General features: G+C 44.4%; 1 protein-coding gene across 14 annotated transcripts in view; it reads right to left on the bottom strand.

Moving 5' to 3' along the window:
• Positions 1-26,386, bottom strand: part of PDE4B (phosphodiesterase 4B) — a 442,933-nt gene that overhangs the window by 39,222 nt on the left and 377,325 nt on the right. The window lies entirely within an intron of this gene.

The following is a 26,386-nucleotide window of genomic DNA, read 5'->3' as shown; positions in this document are numbered from 1 at the left end:
AAGGCAGTCTCCATCCCATAGCCTGCCTGAAAGCCAGACTGAAATGGGTCTAGATAATCAATTTCCTCCAAGACTGCCCGGATCTGGGAGGCCACCACCCTCTCATACCTTGCCCAGCCACGGAAGCTTGGAGACGAGAGCTGGTCTTGTGGTAGCAAGCATGACCTGTCCCCCCAACTAAGCAGGGTCCACCCTGGCTGCACTCAAATGTCAGACTACATGTGAGCACCACAAGACACTGCCCCCAGGGGATGGAGCCACCCCAAGAAGAGCATCCAGGTTCCAAGCTCCCCCCTGGCATCTCCAAGACAGGGCTGAGAGAGACACCCACCTGCAAACCTGGAGGAGCTGCTACCAGTCCATGCAGACAACACTGAGCTAGACAGACCAATGGTCTGACTCGGTATATGGCAGCTTCCTATGTACAAGGGCTAGAGCTTAGTTTTTTTGGGGTCTTTTTAGGAAAGAGAGATAGTCTTATGGTAGCATAACAGGCATGCACTGTATTTAATAGATACAATGTTTTTGCTGATATTATTATGCTTTTGCTGATATTATTAGTTATGTAGCTATTTACCTTTTAATGAATGCAGACTAGGGATGTGCATGAAATGAATTCTGCATTCTATTTTGAGCTCGAGATGAAACACAAAATGGCCAAAATATTTAGTCAAAACAGAGCCCGAGCCAGCTATTTCAATGAAACAACTCCAAACATTGTTTCATTGTTTTGGCCATAGGGAACAGTGGGAAAGTTGAAACACCCCATTGTTCCCAATGGGCACTCCTAGGGACACCAGGGGGTTGGGAGGTAGGGGATGATGGGTGCTACCTACTACCCAATCCACAAAAGAAATGGGCAAGCAGCCGATTTTCACTTTCCCCCCAAACCCTCATGGGATCCTATGGCAGTTTTGGGGAAAGGTTAAAAATTTGTTGAAAATTGCCCACTTAAACGTTTATTTTGTTGGGTGGTAGGTAGCACCCATCTTGCCCTACCACACAATCCACTTTGGTGTCTTTAGGACCTACCCATGGGGAATGGGGTGTTTTGAGTTTCCCCATTGTTCCCTATGGCTGGAACAAGCTCTAATCACAGAGTGCATGCACACAAGTTTTGCATTGCAATTTGCAATGCATTTTGCAACCCTGCTTTGAAAACACTGCAAACACAGTCCAAAAATTGCCCCCCAAAATCACTGACCCAGAATCCACTGCCAGCCACAGTGCCTGCATGGTGTAAAAGTAACATCATTGGCACAAGTTGCTTTTTCACACACAATTATGACACACTACTTCCTAGCACTGCAGAGCTAGTCTTGTGGTAGCAAACATGACTTGTTCCCTTAGCTAAGCAGGGTCACTTTGCACGTGACACAAAGGGGACATGGCCTCGATCTCCGGAGAGCCCAAGCAAGATCTCCCTGTCATTTCAGGCAGTGCTTGCTGCCTGACAACATCTATTTCCCTTTCTCTCCCTCACTGGAGGGAGAGAAAGGGAAATAAAAGGCTGCCAGGCAGCAAACGCTGCCTCTAAAGGACAGGGGAGAGCTCGCTCAGGGCATGGGTGGGTGGGAGTTTGCTCAGGGCTCTTATGGAGCCCAAGTCATGCCCCACTGTGGGCTTCAGCAGCCCTTTCAATTGGTGGCCCGGGTTCTTTGAACCCGTTCACACAATAGTGGCTCTGCTCCTGGGCTGCGAGGACATCAATATGCTGATGACACCCAGCTCTACCTATCTTTTAAGTCAGTAGACACCAGGTAGGCAGTGGATACTCTGAATCAGAGTTTGGAGGTTGTTCTGGATTGGAAGGTGGCAAACAAGCTGAAACTTAATCCAGATAAGATGAAAGTGCTCTGTATTTGTAAAACTAATCATCTGAGTAGTGAGGTAAAACTGGTCTTATACAGGGTCACATTCCCTCTGAAAGACAAAGTCCGCAGCTTGGGGGCTGTTTCTGGACCCAATGCTGTCCTTGGAGGCACAGCTGGTGGTGGTGTGCAGAAGTGCCTTTTACCAGCTACAGCTGGTACGCCAGCTGTGAACCTACTTGGAGAAGATGGATCTGAACTCAGTCAATCATGCTTTGGTAACATCCAGATTAGATTACCACAGTGTGCCCTATGTGGGGCTGCCCTTGAAGACACTTTGGAAACTTCAGCTGGTCCAGAACGCTGCTGCAAGGATGCTTGTGGGTGCAAGTTGCTTCATGAGTATGAAACACATGTGGCAGCTTCATTGGTTACCAGTCTGCTTCTGGGCTAGATTAAATGTGCTATAGAGCTTGAACTATAAAGCTCTACATGGCTTGGGACCGAGGCACCTATCAGACCACATCCACCTATATGAACCTGCCAGGGCCCTCTGCTCAGCATCTCAGGCCCTGCTCATGGCCGTGCCACTAACAGACATCCAGTTGGCGGAGACTAGAGATTAGGGGTATGCATTTTGGAATTTTCTTGTTTCGATTTGTATCCGAATTGAAACATCCCCGTTTTGTTTTGTACCCAAATTTTCTGAATCCGAATCAGCCCTGTTTTGTTTTGTAGCCAAATTTTCTGAATCCGAATCCGAATCGATTTGGATTTTTAAAAAGGGTCCCAGGGCAAAAAGAGTGGGTGGTGGTGGTGGTAGTGTCCAATGGGTGGAAGCTACCACCCAAATTTCAAAGGAATTAGGCAAAGGGCTGACTTTTTTGTGATTTTTTTTTTTAAGTTTACACATCTTTAAGAATTTTCCCATAGGGAATAATGGGGATTCCAGCAAATGTATCGCTTCAAATCAAGGGGAAAGGGATGGCCCAGAGCAGAGTGTGGTGGGTGGTAGTGCCCAATGGGGACAGGGAAACTTCCAGAATCATTTCAAAGGAATTGGGCAAAGGGCTGATCTTTTGTGATTTGTTGAAGTTTACGTGTCTTTAAGATTTCTCCCATAGGGAATAATGGAGGTTTCAGCAGCCCCATAATTCCACTTGGGGGGCACTGGGGTTACCTAGAGCGAGGGGTTGTGTAGTGCACATAGGGTCCCAACCACCCCATACCTACAAGCCTGTGGGATACTGGGTTTTGTTGTTTCTGAGGTGTTCATTGTAGATTCTCTGGTAGCATATGAGATATTCAGTGAAAAACAAGAATCCACTCTCATATGCTACCAGAGAATCTACACTCAGAACACCACAGAAATAGCAGAACCCAGCACCCCATGGGTTAGCAACCCTTCCCCTAACCAATGTGGGGTCAGTAAAGAGTAGGAAGAAGCAAAAGAGCCAATGGGGAACAAGGAGGGAATTGTCAGCAGGTCAGCCCATGATTTAGGTCACAGATCAGAAGGCTGGAAGGGTGGGAAATTCAAACAGATGTCAAACACAAAATGGAGACTGACTCAGAGATCACCACAAAATAGAGGTCCGAAACAACAAAACGTTTTGTAGCCGAAAGAGGGACATTTTGTTTTGTATACAAAACTTTTGGATCTGGAAAATGGGTGTTTTGTTTTGTCTACAAAACACCCGAAACAGGCTGTTTTGGGTACAAAACGTTTTGTATCCGAAACGTTTCGCACATCCCTACTAGAGATGGGGCCTTTTCAGTTATGGCCCCTCAGCTTTGAAACGGCCTCCCTGAAGAGCTTTGCCATGCTCCCTCCCCATAGTGTTTGTTTTTTAAATTTTAAAAAAATTAAACACACATATTTTCTAAAGAGGCTTTTAAACGTTTTATCTGCTGCTTATATTTGGTAGGTCTTTAGTTTCTATAGTACCCAGTTTTAAGCTTTTTATTAATAACTTTTAATTTGAAACTTTTAAAAATGTAGTATTAGCCTGGTCTTTTAACTTTGTTCAACTTTATTAACCTTTTATTTTACATTGTATCAATTTTGTTAATGTTTTGAGCTACTCCAAGCAGTAGTGTACTGGAGAAGTGGAATATAAATATTTTAAATAAATAAATAAATAAATAAATAAATAAATAATAATCACACACACACACACACACACACACACACACAGCTGTGACTGTCCACTAGGGATGTGCACGAACCAGTTCGGAGACCCTTTTCCAGACCTTCAAACCGGTTATCTTTAAGGAGCAGGAAGGGTGTTCCTTAAAGGTCTGATGCTGACCGGGGTGGCAAGAGGGTATGCTGCCACCCTGCGTCAGTGATTTTCAGCATAGCACCTACAGGGGGCACATGGCAGTGAGGGGGGTAAGAGCACCCTCCCTGCTCCTTAAAAGTACCCCACCACCGCTGAACTGGCCATCTGCCAGTTCGTACACACCCATATCTCATAAACCGAACAAACCACAACTCAAGGAAGGAAGGCACCCAAGTTTTGCCTTTGTCAGTCTGAGATCTAGCAAAACCAGATAGTTATAGCAGCAATAGCACAGCATATTATACGCAGTACTGAGAAAAGAAAACCACAAAATCAAACCATCCTTCCTCCTATCCTGATGTATCCTTTTCTTCAAGAGAGGCACAGTATAAGGGCTCTCTCTTCCTCTCAGTCCCTTTGAATACATTTTGAATTTGAAATTCCCTCCTTTTGAAATTCCCTTCACTCCTCCCTCTCAATGGGGGCACAGTTGCCCATGACAACACCTGACTTATGTAGCAAGCTAACCAAGAAGCAAGGAGATCACAAGCCAATCGGAAACCAGTGCCATAAAACCAATCGGCAAGGGAAAAACAGGCCTAAAAATGGCGTTCAAAATGTCAAAAGGTTTTGATCAAAACCGGGGTTGTTCTGCTCCGAGCTTAAAACAGGCCCTTTTTGGGTGGTGGGGAGTCTGTTTTGAGCTTGAAACACTCGAAACAGCCCATTTTGAGTTAAAACGTTTGATGGTCAAAACATTCTGCACGCGCACACGTGCACACACACTCACGTGTGTACATGGTTTAACATAATTTTTTCCTAAAATATCTAAATAATTAGGTTAATAGGATGCCAATGCAAATCTATAAAAACCTAGAGAGCACAGCTGACATATCCTATAATAATAATCTTAGCTTGCACAAATCTGTATGTTTAACAATATGACAAGTAAGCTTATATTTATTTATAAACATTTGTATATTGCCCTTTGTCTGAGGACCCTGGAGTGCAATGACTAGCAGGTCATCTCTGAGGGTAGAGATCAGGGATATTATTATGTCTCAGGCATCATTCATTGGCCCCCAATGCCCAAGTTCAATAAATACACAGTTGTATTACTGGACCAGTGGTTGTTTTGAATTTTAAGGGATGTTTTTACTTGAGCTTGCTCTGAGGCCCTGCCTAAAATAGGGGTGTGCACGGAACTGGCTGGCCCGGTTCGGTTCGAGTGTGAACAGCACTCAAACCTGACCGGACCACTTTGGTCCGGCCCCCCTTTGAATATATTCACGAATCTCTCTCTCTCTCTCTCTCTCTCTCTCTCTCTCTCTCTCTATATATATATATATATATAATTATATTTACATGTAGCCCCTTTGGGGAGCTTCCTAAAGGCCATGGGGGGTCCATGCCGGTTCCCCCCCCCACCGGCCTTGGTAATCACCACTGCGGTGCATTTTACTGTACTTTCTGGCTCATTTAGCCCTCCATAAGTAGGTGCGGTTGCCATTTTGCCTGCGGCTGCGCATGCGCAAATGGCCTCTGTGAGGCCCTGGGCCATGCCATTTGCGCATGCATGATGGCAGCCAAAATGGCCACCACACCTACTTATGGAGGGCCAAATGAGCCAGAAAGTACAGTAAAACAGGCTGTGGTGGTGATTACTGAGGCCAGCAGGGGGAGGGGAACCTTCGTGGACCCCTCCCTCCATGGCCTTTAGGAAGCCCCCCAAAGGGGCTAGAGGTAAATAATTTTTTTAAAAAAATTTAAAAAATAAAATTTGCGAACTGGCGGGCTGTGTGTGTTTCTATCCTGGTCCAGACAGAACTGGGGTGGGGGGTGGGGGTGTATTGGTTTGACCCTGAACCTTAAAACCCCCGAACTAGTTTGCACATCCCTAGCCTAAAATCCATACCAACCTGGTATGTATTACAGAGACCTGGCTGGGAGAAGCTGGGGGCCCAGTGTGGTCCCAGCTTCTCCCTCTGTTGAGGAGCAGGTGAGGGACTGGGGGCAAGGAGGCGGAGTGGCTGTGGTCTTTAAGAACAATATCTTCCTTCAGGATCCCTGTTGAAGTGTCAGACCGTATCGAATGTATGTACTTACGTTTGGGGACCAGGGATAGACTGGGGCTTCTGTTGGTGTACCGATCGCCCTGCTGCTCAACGGAGTCCCTAACTGAGCTGACGGACTTGGTCTCGGGTTTGGTGTTGGAGTCCTCTAGGCTTGTGGTGCTGGGGGACTTCAATGTTCATTTCGGGATCAATTTGTCTGGGGCGGTTCAGGAGTTCATAGAGGCCATGACAATTATGGGCCTATCTCAAGTGGTCTCAGGACCAACACACATTGCAGGTCACATGCTTGGTTTGGTCTTTCACTCTGATCAGGGTGGTGTTCCATGGGTGGGGACTCCTGTGATTTCCCCATTGTCATGGATGGACCACCATCTGGTTAAAGTTGGACTCACAGTCACACCCCAGCTTCGCAGGGGTGTGGGACCTAGTAGGATGGTCCACCCAAGAAAGTTATTGGATCCTATAGGATTTCAAGAAGCCTTGGAGGGATTTAGTGTTGGCTCTGCTGGCAATTCTGTTGATGCCCTGGTGGAGAACTGGAACAGCAAACTCACCGAGGCAGTAGACATGATCACTCCTAGGCATCCTCTCTGACCTGATTCAAAATTGGCCCCTTGGTATACAGAAGAACTAAGGGGGCTGAAGCGGTGAGGTAGACGACAGGAGCGCAGGTGGAGAAAAACTCGGCTTGAATCCGACAGATTGCAACATAGAGCTCATTTAAAGATCTATGTGCGGCAAAGAAGCATTCTTTTCTGCCCGTATTGCACCCGCAAGTTCACGTCCAGCGGAGTTGTTCAGGGTTGTGAGAGGGCTAGTAAGTGCCTCTCATCTCTTAAATCAGAATCTGGAACCATCGATTACCCGCTGTGATGTGTTTAATGAATTCTTTGTGGGGGGAAACACTTGTATTCGGGCCGACTTAGATTCCATCTCCACAATTACTTCAGTGTCTGATGTAGAGGTGTCCAGCAACTCCTCTTATGCGGTCAGGTTGGATCAGTTCCAGTTTGTGACTCCTGAGGATGTGGACAAGCTGATTCGAATGGTGCAGCCCACCACCTGTCCTCTTGACCCTTGCCTGACATGGCTTATACTATCTGGCAGGGCGGTTGTTGTAGAAGGCCTGGTAGAGATTATAAATGCATCTCTGAGGGAAGGTAGGATGTCTCCTAGTCTTAAGGAGGCAATTATTAGACTGCTTGTGAAGAAGCCTACCTTGGATCCCTCAGAGTTGAGTAACTACAGGCCTGTCTCCAACCTTCAGTGGCTGGGCAAGGTAATTGAGAGGGTGGTGGCCTTCCAGCTCCAGACAGTCTTGGAGGAAATGGATTATCTAGACCCATTTCATACTGGCTTCCGGGCTGGCTATGGGGTGAAGATTGCCTTCGTCGGCCTGATGGATGATCTCCAACTAGGAATGGACAGAGGAAGTGTGACTCTGTTGGTCCTTTTGGACCTCTTGGTGGCTTTCGATACTATCGACCATAGTATCCTTCTGGAGCGTCTGAGGGGGTTGGGGGTGAGAGGTACTGCTCTGCAGTGGTCCCACTCCTAGCTCTCATGCAGGTTCTAGATGGTGTCCCTTGGAGACTGTTGTTCTTCAAAATCTGAACTTTTGTATGATGTTGTTTAACAGCTACATGAAACCGTTGGGAGAGATCATCAGGAGATATGGTGCAGGGTGCTATCAGTATGCTGATGACACCCAAATCAATTTCTCCATGTCAACTTCATCAGGAAAGGCATAACCTCCCTAAATGCCTGTCTGGAGGCGGTGATGGGCTGGATGAGGGATAATAAACTGAGATTGAATCAAGATAAGATGGAGGTACTCATTGTGTGGGGCCGAAACTCGAGAGAGGAGTTTGATCTGCCTGTTCTGGATGGGGTCACACTTTCCCTTAAGAAACAGGTATGCAGTCTGGGGGTGCTTCTTGATCTGAACCTTTCCCTGGTGTCCCAGGTTGAGGTGGTGGCCAGAGGTGCGTTCTATCAGCTTTGGCTGATACACCAGCTGTGTCCATTTCTTGAGATAAACAACCTCAGAACAGTGGTACATATGCTGGTAACCTCCAGACTGGATTGCTGCAATGCACTCTATGTGGGGCTACCTTTGTATGTAGTCCAGAAACTACAGTTGGTTCAGAATGCAGCAGCCAGGTTGGTATCTCAGAGATACCATATTACTCCTGTATTGAAAGAGCTACACTGGCTGCTGATAAGTTTCCGGGCAAAATACAAGGTGTTGGTTATAACCTATAAAGCCTATAAACGGCTTGGGCCCTGGGTATTTAAGAGAACATCTCTTTGTCATGAACCCCACTGCCCATTTTGATTATCAGGAGAGATCTGTCTGCAGTTGCCACTGGCTCGTCTGGTAGCTTTGGCTGATACTCGTCTGGTAGCTACTTGGGGGCGGGCCTTCTGTGCTGCCGCCCTGAAGCTTTGGAATGCGCTCCCTACTGAATTAAGAGAGAGGGGTGAGGGGGTTTTGCACAAGGGGCCTTGCAATATAAAATTTCAGTAGTTGGGGAGACAACAGAGGGTGGGGAAGGGAGGAGAAAGGGCAACACATGCTTAGGGTTCATTTTGGTAGGGCCAAGGACAAAGAGGACAAACGAAAGGCCATTCAAATGTCTGATACATAAATTGTGCTCTTCAAAATTTCTACAAAACTCAAAAGCTGCAGTTTGAAATTTTCATCTCTTTTCTCTCATTCTTGAGTAACAGAAATTATAGGGTTTTTTCCTGTGGAGTTCTATAAAGAACAGAAAGGCTGCTCACTTGTTACTGATATTCTTTGTGTTTTGGTTCACACATGCATATTCACCACTTGATTTCAGCATTAGTTGATGTCCTGCATGTGTGGAATCAAACATGAATGATGAAACTTTGGTATAACCTGATATCAACACAAACTTCTTTAAAAAAATTATTGCTGCTATTTGCTGTTTTTATTGATCTTTTAATTTGTCATTGTGAGTTAGTTTGGATCCTCTGTTGAGAAGGAAACCTGGATATGTCTACAAACAAAGTAAATGTACCACCACTGATCTAGGAGAAGGAGTAAACACTTTTTCACTCAGTTCTCTTCTGATTGCTGCAAAAGGCTACAGCATAAAAATTCTTGTTTATAGCCTAATGACTGGTTCACACTGGTATTCTCTCTAGTGTTGGTGATTTTTTCAAGTAGGCTTATGAGATCACCTGGCATTCTCTCTGTGTGTGTCCCTATCAACTTGGCAATGCCTGGACCAATATGAACCAAATTGGGTACAGTTGTAGGGACACCTCAGTGGCATAGTTTGTGATGATGTCATCCACCCCAATTCAAGATGGCGGACATACAAATGTTAGGTGCAAGTGGGCTAACTTGTGGAACATCTGATTTGGATCAAATTTGGTACAATTGCAGTGAGTGACACATAAGGGCACCTCAGTGGTGTCATTTATGATGATGTCATCCATCCTGATCCAAGATGGTGGACATGTGAATGTTTGAAGTGCAAGAGGGCTAACTTGTGAACCGCCTAACCTATTTCAACTTGCTAAAGGTGTAGGGACACATACTGTAGGTATGGCTAAGGGCATAGTTTGTAATGATGTCATCTGCCCTGATTCAAAGGGGATGGGCACACAAATGTTTTAGGTGCAAGAGGGAACCAGTTTGGAACAAATTTGGTACAGTTGTAGGACACATAGGGACACCTCAAACACCTAATTTGTGATTATGGTATCCACTCCAATTCAAGATGGTGGATGCATGAATGTTTGAGGCAGAAGTGTGCTAACTTGTGAACTGCCTAACTGATCTGGACCAAATTTAGTCCAGTTGTAGGAAAGCAGGCAGATAACTCATAGTTACTAGAACAACTTGTTAACGTTGATCTTCTTTCATGGTATAAAAGCAACTACATTCTGGCTTTTAAAAACTTGTGCATATTTACTACATAGAAATGCTACATTTGGGTCCTATAAGTTAGGCCAAACTGCAGCTCCTAATCAAGGCTGAGCAACTCCTTTTCTGTATTGCAATGTTGACTCTAATGTGTAGTGGGACACATTTTGTACAGTGCAAAAAACAAACAAAAACCCTGCGCAGTGGAAACTAAGTTTTTGTGCAGTTGGACTGATGGAGCTTAATAATAAATAGGTTTTCCTTAAAAAGAAAGAGAGGAGAAAAAGAAAAGAGAAAGAGAAACAAAAAAAATAAAGATGAATACTATTTCCTTTTCTTCTTCATAACCTTATACAGAAAATATATCAGAGTCTATCCTGAATCTCTCCCATTCTTTACTTTCTGCTTCCCCTCTGTTTCTATTTTTCTCCTTCCTTCTTCCTTCCTTCCTTGTCTGTCTCTTTCTTTTGTTATTCATTCTCGTTCCCCCTTCCATCTTTCCCCTTTTGTTTCTGTTAGAAAATTCTGGAGTAAGGGGGTGCTCGTGGGTAGGGGTGTGCAGTAGGAAACAAAGCGTAGATTAACCCTTGCTATATTGTAGCTTGCACACAAAGATGACATAGCTGGAAGACACTATAAAGGCTAATCATATACTCACACAAATAGCTTTATCAAGGGTGTAGCTTTATTAAATGGCAGATTCTGGGTAAATACAGTGTTTCATGTGAATAGAGAATTAGAGAACTTTCTTTGAAGTAAGTTGCTCAGCTTTTTCACATGGATTGTGTCATTTCCTTTTAGCACTGAGACAACAGGAAGTATGCTTGGTTTGCCTGTAACTGTGAGAGAGTTCTTATAATATAGCTGATATCCGAGAAGCCACTAGAGAGACTTCTGCATGGTAGCAGTTCCACTCACATTGAAATCCCAATGTTAAAAAATGACAGCAAGGACAACAAAGTTACATCCCAAAGGGCCAGGGCCAGTGATAGTGGATGGCAGTTTCTGACCCTGATTTATCAACAGTTGATAAATCAGGTTCAGGGCACTTTTATCCGCGCCCTGGAGCAGATTAATTTGGAAGTTACTTGAAGTTTGGCACATGCACACACTTGCAATGCTGTATAAGAAATACAGCATGGGGGCGGATGGGCAGGCAGGAGCACCATATCTGCTGCTTGTCATCACACACTACAAGACTTGATGTCCTTGCCCCTGACTGGCAGCTGGAATATGAAGCAGGAGGGAGAGGTGATGTGGTGACAGTTTCAGCAGTTCTGCTGACAGTCTTACCTGTCAGATAGCTGGGAGCTGTCAGTCTAGAGCAGGCATTTTGTGTCCCCCCCTCCCGCCACTATCCTACATGGGCCCTAATGCTGGTGTGACCATGTGGATTCTCAGTAGAAGTGAGAATCACAGAGGCTTGGACTGGGAAGCACCCTACCTTACAACAACAGAGATACTTTGAATCAAACAAAATGTGCACCGGGGATAGCCCAAGGTATTGCAGTGCCTGAGGCGAGGCACCAAATACTGCCTTGCTCCATGACCCTGCTAGGGATCAGCTTCCCTTTGCAAACTCTGAAAGCAGCATGGAGGAGGGAAGGTTGCCAGCCTCCTCCTTTGCTCTCCCCAAGCTTGTTGCAAGCTTTGCAAGGAGTGTGAGGAGAGGAACTTGCAGAGTTTGCAAAGGTCAGATTGATCCTAAAGAGCGCCCTGCTGGCAGCTCAATAATCTGATGCCTGGGGCAATGGCCTCACCTTGCCTCGTGAAAGGGCTCCTGATGTTCACTTACTTGCATTTTCCAGAGGTGTGCGGAAATCTGGAAGTTCCTCTTCTTTTACAGAAACAGCCATGGTAGGGAGGGGGAGGTTAACTCTTTCCCCTTCTGCTGTTTTCTTGCTCCCCAAATCACCTCCTGAAGCTATTTGCCCCTGAAGTGCTTGTTTGCTGCAAACAGCTGTAGTTTAGGGGGGAATTCTTAGCAGAAAAACAGCTTGAGGAAAAACTCAACTTCAACTCCCTTCCACATATATGGTCCAGATTAGGGGTGTGCATAAAACCGGCTGGCCTCATTCAGTTTGGGTCTGGACCAGACTCGAACCTGACCTGACCAGTTCAATCCGGCACCCCTCTGAACCACACCCCCCGGTCCGGTCCGGGGTTTTCCCCCCATGAATATATATATATATATATATATATATATATATATATATATATATATATATAAATTTGCCTTCAGCCTCCAAACCACCACCCCCAGTACGGTCCGGGGTGTGTGTCATGAATATATATATATATATATATATATATATATATATATATATATATATATATACACACACACACACACACACACACACACACACACACATACACACTTTACCTTCAGCCCCTGGGGGGCTTCTTGTAAGCCACAGTGGCCATTTTGGAGGCCGCTGCGCATGCACAAATGGCCTCTGTGAGGCCTGGCATGGGCCAGGGCCTTGAAGAGATCACTTGCGCATGTGTGGTGGCCATTTTTTTTTATTTTTAAAAAATGGCCGCTGCACCAATTTACAGAGGATCGAATGGGCCAGTAAACTGGTTAAATTTGGGCCGCAGCTATGATGTGAGAGGCCAGCAGGGGGAAGGGGAACTTTGGCTGTCCCTCCCCACCATGGCCTATAGGAAGTCCCCCAAGGGGCTGAAGGTAAATTAGAATTAATTTTAAAAAAATCACAGACTTGTCTGGAGGTTCGGTTCCGGTCTGGACGGAACCCGGGTGTGTGTGTGTTTCAGTTCAGTTCTGGTCCGGACAGAACCGGGGGGGGGAGTTCAGTTAGATCCTGAACCCCGAAACCAAACCCTAGGACCAGTCCGCACATCCCTAGTCCAGATGAGGATCATATCCCCATGTATGACACATTTGGTTTAGGAATACCTCTGGAAAATGCAAATCAATGCACATCTAGTGTGAGCTTAAGACTGGACTGAAATACAGCTATCAGGAAGAAAGGACAGGATTTCATCAAGACCAGGTAAGAATTTAAGGTAACTGAGCTGAATATTTGTCAGCAACCACCACTAGCCTTGCCTACATGATTGGGCAACTGCTGAGTGTGAAGGCACAAAAGCAGGACACTTGCTCAAAATAAGTCTCCAGTTAATTACAAATAGAATATGAATTTCAGGGTAAGAATGCTCAGTTTGTATTATGAGCCACCCAGTTATTTGTGAGCATCACTTCTCTAAGCAGCGGCTAAAACTAATTCACTATTTGAAGAAGTCACAAAAAAAGCATCTGGCTTGCAATTCTGTTGTTGCTTGTGTTGAAGATGCAGCTCCTGCATGGCATCAACTCTTAGCATCAGCAACCCTATTGACCACTAGGGGCATATGGGGTAGAGCTAGCCAGTGAGGGCATCCCCCCCCCCCCCGACCATGCTTTCTCTACTCTGTTTCCTCTAAGTTAGACAGATAGTCTCAGGTTTCATTCTCTCACCTGAGACATAGACTTTCATCTTCTCCTCTTCCTCCATGTCCTGTATGAAGCTAGCAACCAAGCATCATAGGTCTTATCTATTCCCTGATGGATTTCCTAAATAAACTACTTTATACTCCAAACAACATTAATTAGCGGTGTTTCCTTACCTGTGCTCTTCCACTGTAGCTGACAAAGAAATCTCACCCCTGAGCTCTTTAACAGCTTGATTATAGATAGATAGGGAGATAGATATTCACACAGATCCTACTATGAGGTCACTGCAGAAACATTCCCTTGACTGCTGTATACACACATGATATGATTTAAAGTATTTACTTGGAAATGTTCCTTAGTGTTGTCTGCTATGGCTCTTTAACTATGACATTATCTTTGGGATACCTGTAAAAATGGTTTCCATTAAATCCAAATATTAGAAAGTCCTGATTCAACCAACAGAAATGTATACAAGTGTTATTCACTGAGCACCAACCATGTGCATGAAAGTCACATTGGAGATTAGACATGTGGTTGAGAAAGAGAAAGAGTGACCTACAGCAACTGACAGTACAGACATTTGGGCAGGGTTCAGCTGATCATTCATTAATCCCAAATTAAACATGTAAGTGAGAAACACCCTTCATTTAACTTTCAAAGGTAACAGAGCTGCATTTCATTTTAACATGCCAAAACATGATAGAAAGTAGGTTTATGTGGGATAGCCAGCATGAATTCTTGGCCTTCCACAGTTAATATGGGGGTGAGGCTGTGTATTTACGTATGCACTTTCATATTAAATAGTGCTGATTGACTAATTCCGTGTGGATCACTTCCTTGAAAAACATGGCTTCAGAACATGGCAGCAGTTCTAAAACACACTTACTTGGGAGTCCAAGTCCAAGTGTTGAGTTTCAAAGCTTAGCTCTTTTGTGGAATGTCTATGTAGTGATGGTGAGTACTTCTTTTATCTTGACTATTACTCTGATACAATACTTTGGTAAATAATTTATTCTGTGGATTGGTTTTGAATAAGTGTTGACTTGTATGTTCACAGTGTTCCTTGTTCTGCCTTGACTCTGGATCCATTAACACATCTCCAGAGGTTTGGGAGGGAGCAATTTCTTTGTAGCAAGTTCCTAGGCCGCAATGCCATATTTATGAACAGCAGAACCATGTGGATAAAATCTTTAACGGCTTGGGTCCAGGGTTCTTAAGAGATTACCTCCTTTGTCATGAAACCTGATGCCTGATCATCTGAGAGGTCCAGTTACAGTTGCCACTGGCTCTTTTGGTGGTGACTCAGGACTGGGCCTTCTCTGTGGCTGTTCTAGGGCTCTGGACCCTCTCCTACCTCTCTCCCTCTGAGGTTAGTGGTAGGGCTTACCTTAGCAGATGGGATGGGAGGAAAGACGAGACAGTGAAGCAACTCTCTGGGCTGAGAGAGTCCCTCCACTGTGCAAAGGCTATGGGCTCAGAAGTGGTCGTGGAGACTGGTAGTGGCCTGGGCCCTCATCAGCCATTGCTCCACGATGCTGATCCCTGATGCTATTGCTGGTATCAGAATTAGTTAGTACTAGCTAACTTATCTTGCTAAGGGAGTGCCTTCGTTGAATGTGGGGCAGCTATTCAGCTGGTGGTGGGGAATAGAAGTAACGTTGGCAGGTCAGCAGGCTGTTCCAGGGAAAGGGTAGTCAGAAACCTAATAGCTGTCTCCCCTTCCGGCTGTCTTGCCAGCTCTTTGACCTCGGAGAGCACTGCCAACATCCCACATAACCTTACCTTGCTCCTCTGCAATGCCAGGTCAGTCCAAAATAAATCAGAACTCATCCATGATTTGATCATGGATGAAGGGGCTGACCTGGTGTGTATTACTGAGACTTGGTTGGGGGAGGCTAGTGGCCCAGTCTGGTCCCAGATTCTTCCTCCAGGATATTATGTAGAGGAACGGGTAAGGGGATGTGGGCAGGGAGGTGGAGTGGCTGTGGTCTATAAGGATAATATCTCCCTTACCAGGGTCCCTGTTAGGGTATTGGACCATATTGAATGTGTGTACTTGAGTTTGGGGACCAGGGATAGATTGGGACTTCTGTTGGTGTACCGATTGCCCTGCTGCCCAACGGAATCCCTTACTGAGCTCACAGACTTGGTTGCTGAACTCGCGCTGGAGTCTCACAGACTTCTGGTACTGGGGGACTTCAATGTTCATTTCAGGACAAATTTCTGAGCTCAGGAGTTCATAGCGGCCATGACCACTATGGGCCTATCCCAAGCGGTCTCTGGATCGAAGCATATTGCAGGTCACATGCTTGATTTGGTTTTTTACTCTGATCAGGGTGGAGTTCCATGGGTGGGGACTCCTACGATCTCCCCGTTGTCATGGACAGACCACCATCTGGTTAAGGTTGGACTTACAACCTCTTTCCATCTCTGCAGGGGCGAGGGGCCTATTAGAATGGTCCACCCGAAGAGGTTTATTGGATCCAGTAGGATTCCAAGAAGCCTTAGAGGGATTCAATGTTGGCTCTGCTGGTGATCCTGTTGATGCTCTGGTTGAGGATTGGAACAACTTGCTCACCAGGGCAGTAGACATGATTGCTCCTAAGCGTCCCCTCCGACCCGCTTCAAATTTGGCCCCTTGGTATACGGAAGATCTATGGGGGCTGAAGCTGCAAGGTAGGCAACTGGAGCGCAAGTGGAGAAAGACTCGACTCGAATCTGACAGATTGCGACATAGATCACATCTAAAGATCTATGCTCAGGCAATACGTGCGGCAAAGAGGCGGTTCTTTTCTGCCTGTATTGCCTCTGCGAGTTCATGTCCGGCGGAGTTGTTCAGGGTTGTGAGGGGACTGGTATCTGCCCCCTCTCCCTTGAAACAGAATTTGGAAGCATCGGTTACCTGCTGTGATGTGTTTAATGAATTTTTCGCAGACAAAATCCCTCGGATTCGGGCTGACTTAGATGGATATTCTACAATTAATTTGATGTCTGAACTGGAGGTGTCCAACAACTCCTCTTATACGATTCGACTGGATCAATTTCAGTATGTGACTCCTGATGATGTGGACAAGCTGCTTGGAGTGGTGAGGTCTACCACTTGTTCTCTTGATCCTTGTCCAACATGGCTTGTTCAATCTAGCAGGGAGGCTGTTGTAGGCAGCCTGGTAGAAATCATAAATGCTTCTCTGAGGGAGGGCAGGATGCCTCCTTGTCTTAAGGAGGCAATTATTAGACCTCTTCTAAAGAAGCCTGCATTAGATCCTTCAGAGTTGAGCAATCATAGGGCAGTTTCCAATCTCCCATGGCTGAGCAAGGTAATTGAGAGGATGGTGGCCTCTCAGCTCCAGTCAGTCTTGGAGGAAACTGATTATCTAGAACCATTTCAAACTGGTTTTCAGGAGGGCTATAGGGTGGAGACTGCCTTGGTTGGCCTGATGGATGATCTCCAACTGGCAATTGACAAAGGAAGTGTGACTCTGTTGGTCCTCTTGCATCTCTCGGCGGCTCTTGATACTATCGACCATAGTATCCTTCTGGAACGTCTGAGGGTGTTGGGGGTGGGAGGCACTGTTTTACAGTGGTTCCGCTTTTACCTCTCGGACAGATTCCAGATAGTGTCGATTGGAGATTGTTGATTTTCAAAATCTGAGCTTAAGTATGGTGTCCCTCAAGGCTCCATACTCTCTCCAGTGCTTTTTAACATCTACATGAAACCGCTGGGAGAGATCATCAGGGGATTTGGAGCTGAGTGTTACCAGTATGCTGATGACACCCAGATCTACTTCTTCATGTCAACATCTTCAGGAGCTGGCATATCCTTCCTAAATGCCTTCCTGGAAGCAGTAATGGGCTGGATGAGGGAGAGTAAACTGAAGCTGAATCCAGATAAGACGGAGGTACTTATTGTGCGGGGTCAGAACTCTAGAGATGATTTTGATCTACCTGTTCTAGATGGGGTCACACTTCCCCAAAAGGGACAAGTTCGCAGTCTGGGAGTACTTCTGGATCAACGTCTCTCCTTGGTTTCTCAGGTTGAGGCGGTGGCCAGGGGTGCTTTCTATCAGCTTCGGCTGATACGCCAGCTGCGCCCGTTTCTCGAGATCAATGACCTCAAAACAATGGTATATTTGTTGGTAACCTCCAGACTTGACTTCTGTAATGCGCTCTATGGGGGGCTGCCTTTGTACGTAGTCCGGAAACTTCAGTTGGTTCAGAATGCGGCAGCCAGGTTGGTCTCTGGGTCATCTCGGAGAGACCACATTACTCCTCTGTTGATGGAGCCTCACTGGCTGCCAATAGGTTTCCGGGCAAAATACAAAGTGCTAGTTATAACTTATAAAGCCCTAATGGCTTAGGCCCTGGGTATTTAAGAGAGTGTCTTCTTCGTTATGAGCCCTACTGCCCATTGAGGTCACTTGAGGAGGTCCGTCTCCAGTTGCCACCAATTTGTTTGGTGGCTACACAGAGACGGGCCTTCTCGGCTGCTGATCCGAGACTGTGGAATGCACTCCCTGCTGGGATATGATCCTCCCCATCTCTGGCAGTTAAAAAAAAAACTTCAGAAAACACCAGGCTTTCTCAGCTTTTTAAAACTTGTTTTTAAATTCTTCTGATTATTTAATTGCTGTTTTACGATGTTTTTAATAGTTAATCATTGTTTTATGCTTTTATAATTTTTGTTTTAATTATTAACTGATTTTAATGGTGTTTTAATGTAAACCGCCCTGAGCCTTTTGGAAGGGCGGTATAAAAGTTTTAAAAATAAATAAATAAATAAATAAATAAATAAATAAATAAATAAATAAAACACCAAATATTATTGGTTATGTCTTACTGTCAATATCATGATAAGGGCCAGAGGTTACATCTGTTCTCATTTGTAAAATGTGGTCAGAGCCACTGATAACCCAACCAATTTTTTTGGAAAGGAACAGATTCATTCCAATCTGTTCTATATAGATCTAAATGAAATTATAATATATACATCTAAATAAACAGGGTTTCATCAATGTTAACTTGATCTATAATGGCCAAAAAAGTATTTCCAATTTTACCACAGGACATTTCCTTACGAATATCAATTTGTATGTCACAGTTACACCACATCAGGCAGCAATGACTATTCTTGGAGCCATAGCATAAACTGTGTTTTGGTTAAAGTTTTGGTTTAAGACCATAAATGGACTTTTGTGTCCAATTGACTTAGCTTAATCTTATACCCTCTTTTGCCGGCATGGTGGGTCATCTAATTACTCATTATTGTCAAATCTGAATACACTTCAAAGTATTATTGTGCTGTTTTATGGCTTTTCTGAATTTCAATTTTTTCTGGAGCTATTGGAAGCAATGGAAGTAGAATGTCACAAGTGTGGGCATGCTGTTTTAATTAGTTGCACAACTGCAGGAAGACTGCTTTATATATGCATGGCAGTGCTGGCCAATGGGAATGCCATCATTGCATTGCGCATCATGTGGGCCAATTTTGTCAATCTCTGCTCTTTGGGATCAGGATTTAAACACTACAGGGTTAGCCTCAGTAGGATCATAACCTCTTGACTTCAGAGGATTCTGCTTCATCTGAATAACATTTTCACAGTACTATTTACACAGTACAACAGGAGTCTGAAAACAGTGGTCTGAGGCCTTGGAGTCAACCAGCTGAATTGGTTGGTGCCACCATTTCTGCTATTTCAGCTATGAACAGAATGTTGACATATCCCAGCCTTATGTAGGAGGCAGCTGGCTTTGCCTCACCTGAGTCTGGAAGGGCACACAGCAGGGGCAGGGCTTAGCTAGACTTTGCACGTTTATCTCTCTCAGCCCTTGTTGGCATGGCTTTCCTCCCCCTTGCACTAAGAATAGAGTGGGCATAGCTGGTTGTCCTGTTGTTGGCTGAGTTGGAATTTGTTCCTTTCAGGCAGATAGGTGGAAACCAGGGAGTTTTTCTGCATACTCCATTCTGTTCCATGTTAGTTAGGTTACTTGCAGTGTGGGTGTGGGGTGATTGGTGAGCATCCTTAGGCAGGTTTGAAAAAAAAGGGGGGGGTGTTCAAGCTGGTCCGCAAGATTTAGTGACATGAGGGCTATGATTTGGATTCCTCCTAACATTAGGGGTTTCACCTTACTCAAAGGCTGAATGGTTTGCTTGTGGGGGATAAGGCCTCAGAAATGCCCTGATCCTGACAGGGATGGCAAAGAGGAGTAGGAACTGCATTTTGCTGATCTGCTGCTTTGAGCCAGTGTATGATTGCCACTAAGGTATGGGTGAAGGACACTATTGTCTTACCCCCAGCCTGTAGTGTAGACCCACACTGTCTGGGGGTGGAGTGCAAGACTTAATTGAATTAATGTGATTTCAATTGGTTAATTTACTTTAATCATCTTCAGCTTTCATTAGTGATACTGATTATCTACTCTACCAATTCTGTTCTCTCTACTTATTCAAAAGCTGCTTACTTCATCATGAAATGTTATCCTGAAAGATGTACTGGTTTACTTCCAGGGCTCTTCTCCCTCCATATTGATTAAGACTTTAAAACTGTCTCAGTGCCGATGATAAATGTAAAGCTATCTCTGCCTGTTAGAGTTAACTGTTGCGATTTCTGTGTATATACATGGTCTTTGTTCTTGCCACTGATGTATTGTATGTATATATAGTATAGGCTGGTATGTATAGGCTTGTGGTAGAGTTTAGAATAATTGTGTCCATCAGTTCTGTAGACTGATAGGTCAGTTTGTATTTCTTACTGGACTCTTGAGACTGTTATTTTTCTATTCAGATGATCTTTCATTCAGAGTAGGACTGTTTATGATTTGGTAATAGTAAAGCAAAAAACCTTAGTAATTTTGTTCAATAAACTTAACAAGCCTCAGTTTCCACTCTGTTACACTCTTCTACATGGGGTTATGGGCCCAGAATGCTGGAAATAATAAAATAGGCAACAAGAAGTTTATGAACAAGAAACGACCAACTTTCAGATCTACAGAGATACATTTGTCTGTAAAGATGCTGAAGAAGTCGATCATTTAAAGTAAAGATTTGGCTAAATACTCTTGGACTGTCTTTTGTACTGGAAGAACAGAGACCATGAGAGAGTGGAAGAGAGCAGTAGGCATGGCATGTTTCCTCCCTCAACTCCGGTTTAAGGATGATTATTAGTTTAACCTGTTTGCAGGGGAATAAACCAGACTTCATTGGAGCTTCTAGAAATCCACCCAGTCAGCAGGAAATTGTTGTTTTGTGTTTAAAGAAGGAGAGATTGTATTTAAAGAAAGAGAGCTATTATTTAGAGCTATGTTAAAAGACGATGAACTTTATGATATCAGAAATACATACTTTTCAAACATGGAAATTCAGTTGAATGAGGTCTTGAACTTAATCCATAGTGATGTTGGTCTTTTCCAGTGAAAACACCATGGAGAAATTTGTATTTTCTTTCTTTTAAAGTGAAATATTGATGAAACTCAGAGAGTATGTGGCAGAGTAACTAACAGATTTGGAAAGAAACCTAAGACTTTCAGGCAGTTCCCACGATTAGTAGGAGCCACCTAGGGATGGTGAGACGAGCAGGCAGTCTGTTCTGGGCGGCCGCAGCAACCACCCACACAACTGCCGACTCTGTCACGGAGCTGGTGGGGGCTGGGGAGTTTGGGGGCTGCGTGAGCTGGGAGGCTGCTTTTCAGCCTCCCAGTTGGTTGTCTCCTCATGAGTAGCCACCATGCGGAGCTGTGCCAGGGCAACTCACGAGCAGAAAAACCAGGTTTGCGGAGCGAGTGCTCCGCAAGCTCGGTTTAACTGCTGGGCTACTTAAGCGGGTGACCTGCTTAAGAACCACTGGGCTTGCAGCTGAGCCCGGTGGTTCTCACAATGGGAGGAAATTGGGCTAGCCTCCACTTGCCCAATTTTCTCCCATCGTGTGAATAGCCTCTTTGTGTATTGACAATACTGGTGAATATTTTGGAAATAACAAAATGAATTCATCGACAAAGAACTGGCTTGCATTTAAAATAATTGCACAATATTTAAAGGGCACAGCAGATCTGGAATTAGTACAGCCAGCATGTGAGCAACTAAGTTAGTAGGACACATTGATGTCTGGCTGAAGAAAGATGAGATAAAGTCAATTAGTGGCAATGTATTTTTCTATGAAGGAGGAGAAATCTCATGGTTAAGCAAAAAAAAATCTATTGTAGCTTTATCTTCAACTACAGCTGAGTATATATCTATGGGAGAAGCTTGTCAAGAGGTTATTTGGTTGAATAAACTTCTGGAAGATTTTGGAACAGTTGCATTGAAGCCTACTATACTGTATGAAGACTAGGGATGTGAATGAATCGATTGTTTTGATTCAATTTGTGCCCAAATCAAATAACCCAATTTGTTTTGTGTCCAAATCTGTAGCCCCAAATCACCTCAGATTCGATTTGGATTTGATTTGACATGATTCAATTTTGGATCAATTAAGACCACTTATAAAGGTCCTAGGGACACTAAATTTGGGTGGTGGGTAGGTCCCCATGGGTGCCACCTACCAGCCAAATTTCAAGGCAGTGGAGCACTTGGTTGATTTTCAACTATCTTTTAAGTTTCTGCTGATTTTGTATATTTCTGCCATAGGAAATAATGGCAATGTCACCCTGTCCTAACCCTAACAAAGATCCCCAGCTTTCTTCTTCTTCTTCTTCTTTTTTAAAAGCTAAGCTCTAACCTTTGTAGAAGTGGAGTTATGGAGCAAAATGTGCAGTCACTATTTTTCATGTGTTTAGATTCTTTGGTGAACCTTTCCTCATAATGAATCCCTATGAGGATTCATTGCACACTTTCATTTCTTCTGTTAATTTTGACTGTCATTGGACAGTGCCAACTGTCAACTGCCATGTGTCAACTAACACATGAGGGTACTCAGTTTAATTTTTAGGAATTTCTGGAGTGTTTAGATTTTTTGGTGTCTTCATTACATACCTTCATTTCTTCTGTTCATTTTGACCCCACTGCTTTGTGGGTGGGGTTGGGGAATTAGTGGTATCCCATGTGCTGACTACTCCCCAACCAGCAAGCCACTGGGTACTCAGTCTATATTTTAGGAATTTTTGAAGTGTTTAGACTCTTTGGTGTGTAATGAATCCTCATACAGATTCATTATGAGGAAAAGTTATTAGACACCAAAGAATCTAAACACTTAAAAAAATTCCTAGAACATAAACTGAGTAGTACCCCACTGCCTTGCGCGTGGGAGTGGGAGGTGTAATTGGCACATGGCAGTTGACAACTGGCACTGTCCAAAGACAGTCTAAATGAATACGAGAAATGAAGGTGTGTAATGAATCTTCATAGGGATTCATTTAGGAAGAGTTATTATACACCAAAGAACCCAAACACTTGAAAAATAGCGACCACACATTTTGCTCCATAACTCCACTTCTACAAGAGCTAGAGCTTAGCCTCCCCCCCCCCTTAAATGAAAGCTGGGAATCTGGGGGAATTAATAGGAGGAATCCAAATCGATTCAAACTGAATAAGGTATGATTCGATTTGGACCCAAATCTAGCCAATGGACCAGAGGGGTGGTTTGTTATGTCTCCAAATAGCTCAAATCAGCTAGATTCGGGTACAAATAAATTTGTACCCAAGTCAATTTGCACATCCCTGATGAAAACAATCAAAATTGTACTGTTCTGATTGATCAGTTTGTATTTCTAACTGGACACTCAAGACTGTTTATTACTGTTGTTTATGATTTGGTTAAGTAATAAACCTCAGTAACTTTGTTCAATAAACCTAACAATCCCCAGTTTCTGCTCTGTTACTTACAAGCCACTACATTAACATACAGGCAACCTTAGTCATTTGCTCACTTATTCATAAATGCATGCATGAATTTAACTGGGCAATGAAGAACTAAGCCCAGTTAGTAAAACGATAGTGCTGATTCATCCATCTGCTCTTGGAGACAGATCTGTACAATCTTTCCTTTTCATTCAACGCTCCAAGATAAGTCTCTCTTCGCTCTTGCTATTTCTGCTTCTACATATCCATTGACTGTGGTATTTCTACTATGCAGGCAAATCCCATTCCCTGATTCCCCAATGATATCACTGCTAAGTGACATTTGACAAAATGTTTCCTGCATTTTGTTACTTCCATTTGGCACCATCCAAGCGCTGTCACTTTCCCCCCCTGATTTGTGGCAGCAACAGTATATTGTTTGCTGTGCTTGGCTCCAGAGCAGGCAGCACCCATAAACAGGACAAGAACTGAGTTGTGGGAGAGATGCTTTTTAACCAAAATGAAATTTTTTCTTTCTGCCCCTGCCCATCCCCCAACTTTTAAAAAACTTTATCATCATTTGGGATAATATTTGATGCTCTTTTATCAACCCATATAGAAATTCTTATGGAAAGAGAAGCCTGTCCAAACAAATGGATTAAAAAGCTCAAAGTAATGCCTTACAAGCCAGCAGACCAAAATGTAGTTTTAGTTGTGTTTGCTGAATAATTATGTAAAACACTATTTATAATTATCATTTTTTTAAAACTATCTTTTAAAAAATGATAATATTAGGAGAGGAGAGCTGGTCTTGTGGTAGCAAGCATGACATGTCCCCTTAGCTCAGCAGGGTCTGCCCTGGTTGCATATGAATGGGAGACATGATGCGTGAGCACTGTAAGATATTCCCCTCAGGGGATGGAATTGCTCTGGGAAGAGCAGAAGGTTTCAAGTTCCCTCCCTGGCATCTCCAAGATAGGGCTGAGAGAGATTCCTGCCTGCAACCTTGGAGAAGCTGCTGCCAGTCTGTGAAGACAATACTGAGCTAGATAAACCAATGGTCTGACTCAGTATATGACAGTTTCCTATGTTCCTATGTTGATACGAAACAATGCTCAGTGTATTAGTGATTAGGGATGTACACAAATACATCCGATGTACATGAATACATTCGGCGCAGGCGGGGGTAGTACTTTAAGGGCGGGGGAGGGTGTACTCATCCCTCCCATCGCATTTCCCCCACTGGCGCTCTGTTATCTTTAAGCCCTTCGGGGCGGCAGCATTCCTCCCTGTCACCCTGTTTCCCCCATCGGCCGGAAGTAGCAAACGCGTGTGTGCCCGTCGTGCACATGCACGGCAGATGGGCATGCATGCATGCTCGCTACTTCCAGCCGATGGGGGAAATGGGGCGGCAGGGAGGAACACTGCCGCCCCGAGGAGCTTAAAGATAACAGAGCGCTGCTGGGGGAAATGCGGCGGAAGGAGTGAGTACACCCTCATCCCCCCTTAAAATACTACCCCCACCGGCACCAAGACGCCGACCACCCCCCCAGCGCCGAAATGTTTCGGAGGCCTTTATAATGGCCTCTGAAACGTTTCGGGCACATGCCTATTAGTGTTGGCAGCTATCAATTATCTGAATATTTTAGGGTAGATCTAAAATATGGAGATCTAAAATATGATCTAAAATATGCAGGTAGATCTAAAATATGCAGTGGTAAAGATGGACCAGATACCCTTCAGTTTACCTAATGATTCTCTTGAGGTGCCATGGTGAGCACAGGGATAAAGACTCTACTAAAGAGCCCCTGGTGGTGCAGTGGTAAAACTGCCGCCCTGTAACCAGAAGGTTACAAGTTCGATCCTGACCAGGGGCTCAAGGTTGACTCAGCCTTCCATCCTTCCGAGGTTGGTAAAATGAGTACCCAGAATGTTGGGGGCAATATGCTAAATCATTGTAAACCGCTTAGAGAGCTTCGGCTATAAAGCGGTATATAAATGTAAGTGCTAAGTGCTATTGCTACTAGGAACATCACAGTATTTTGGATATGTAATCTCCCTATTCTGCTTTGACATTCTTAATCTTCGCAAGACTCAGATTTTTTTAATGGGTCAATCCAATTTTTCACTTTTGAAGACAACATTTCAAGGAGGTTTTATTATGGAATTTTAATCTGTTTTCTTAGAGGATAAGTCACCATATAGTCAGAACATTATTCAAAGTATTCCACTGAACTTCCTAGTTTGAACTTCTTCTCCTATACAGCTCCATTATTGCAGAGGTCCAATCAAAGACAATCAGCAATTAAAGTATACTAGCTCAACTAGTTCTCCCCGTCTCCCTACCCATCCCTTCAGCCATTCTCCCTCCCTCCCTTAAGCCCCAGCTGGCACTTCCTCTCAGCAGCAGGCCGGCTACCCTGGCCACCCCTTCCTTGGGCTACCCTGGCCACCCCTTCCTTGGGCTGCCGCTTCCTCTTGCCACCCGGCAGCCGACCTGGCTGCCACTTCGTTTCCTCTCTGGGGGTGGTGCTTTCTCTCACTGCCTGGCAGCCAGCAGCGCCACTTCCTTTAGCTGGCCGCTCGCCTTCCTCTTCCCTAACTCGCAAAATCCCACGAGAGCTGCCATGCATGGGATTAGCCATGGCTATGTTTTAAAGAAAACACACACACACACACACACACACACACACACACACAGTGGGTGAGGTGTTTGCATTTATATTAATATTATTTTCTCCACATCCATTGATCTCTGAAGACCCTCATGAAAAGATTTCTTGGTAATCCACATCTCTGTCCAAGTTCATTCACCTACTATCCCTACAAAAGGTGCAGTGCAGATTAATCTATGATTAATCCTGGAACAAAAGCCCAAGCATTTCTCAATATATTTCTGGTATGCATATAAGCATGCTATGATGCCCTTTTCTGATGATTCTCTCTTACTGTTCTTTGTTACATGAGAACCTTTAAAAACACTCTATTTGTATACAAGAAGAGTATTTTATTACTCTTTATTAGGGAGAAAGTCCCATGGAAATCAATGGGGCCTACTTCTAAGACAATATGCATAGGTTCACAT

This window comes from Hemicordylus capensis, chromosome 4 (genome assembly GCF_027244095.1).
Source record: "Hemicordylus capensis ecotype Gifberg chromosome 4, rHemCap1.1.pri, whole genome shotgun sequence".
NCBI classification, from domain to species: domain Eukaryota; kingdom Metazoa; phylum Chordata; class Lepidosauria; order Squamata; family Cordylidae; genus Hemicordylus; species Hemicordylus capensis.
The sequence above is the reverse complement of the archived record's forward strand: the minus strand, read 5'-3'. Positions and strand labels throughout refer to the sequence as shown.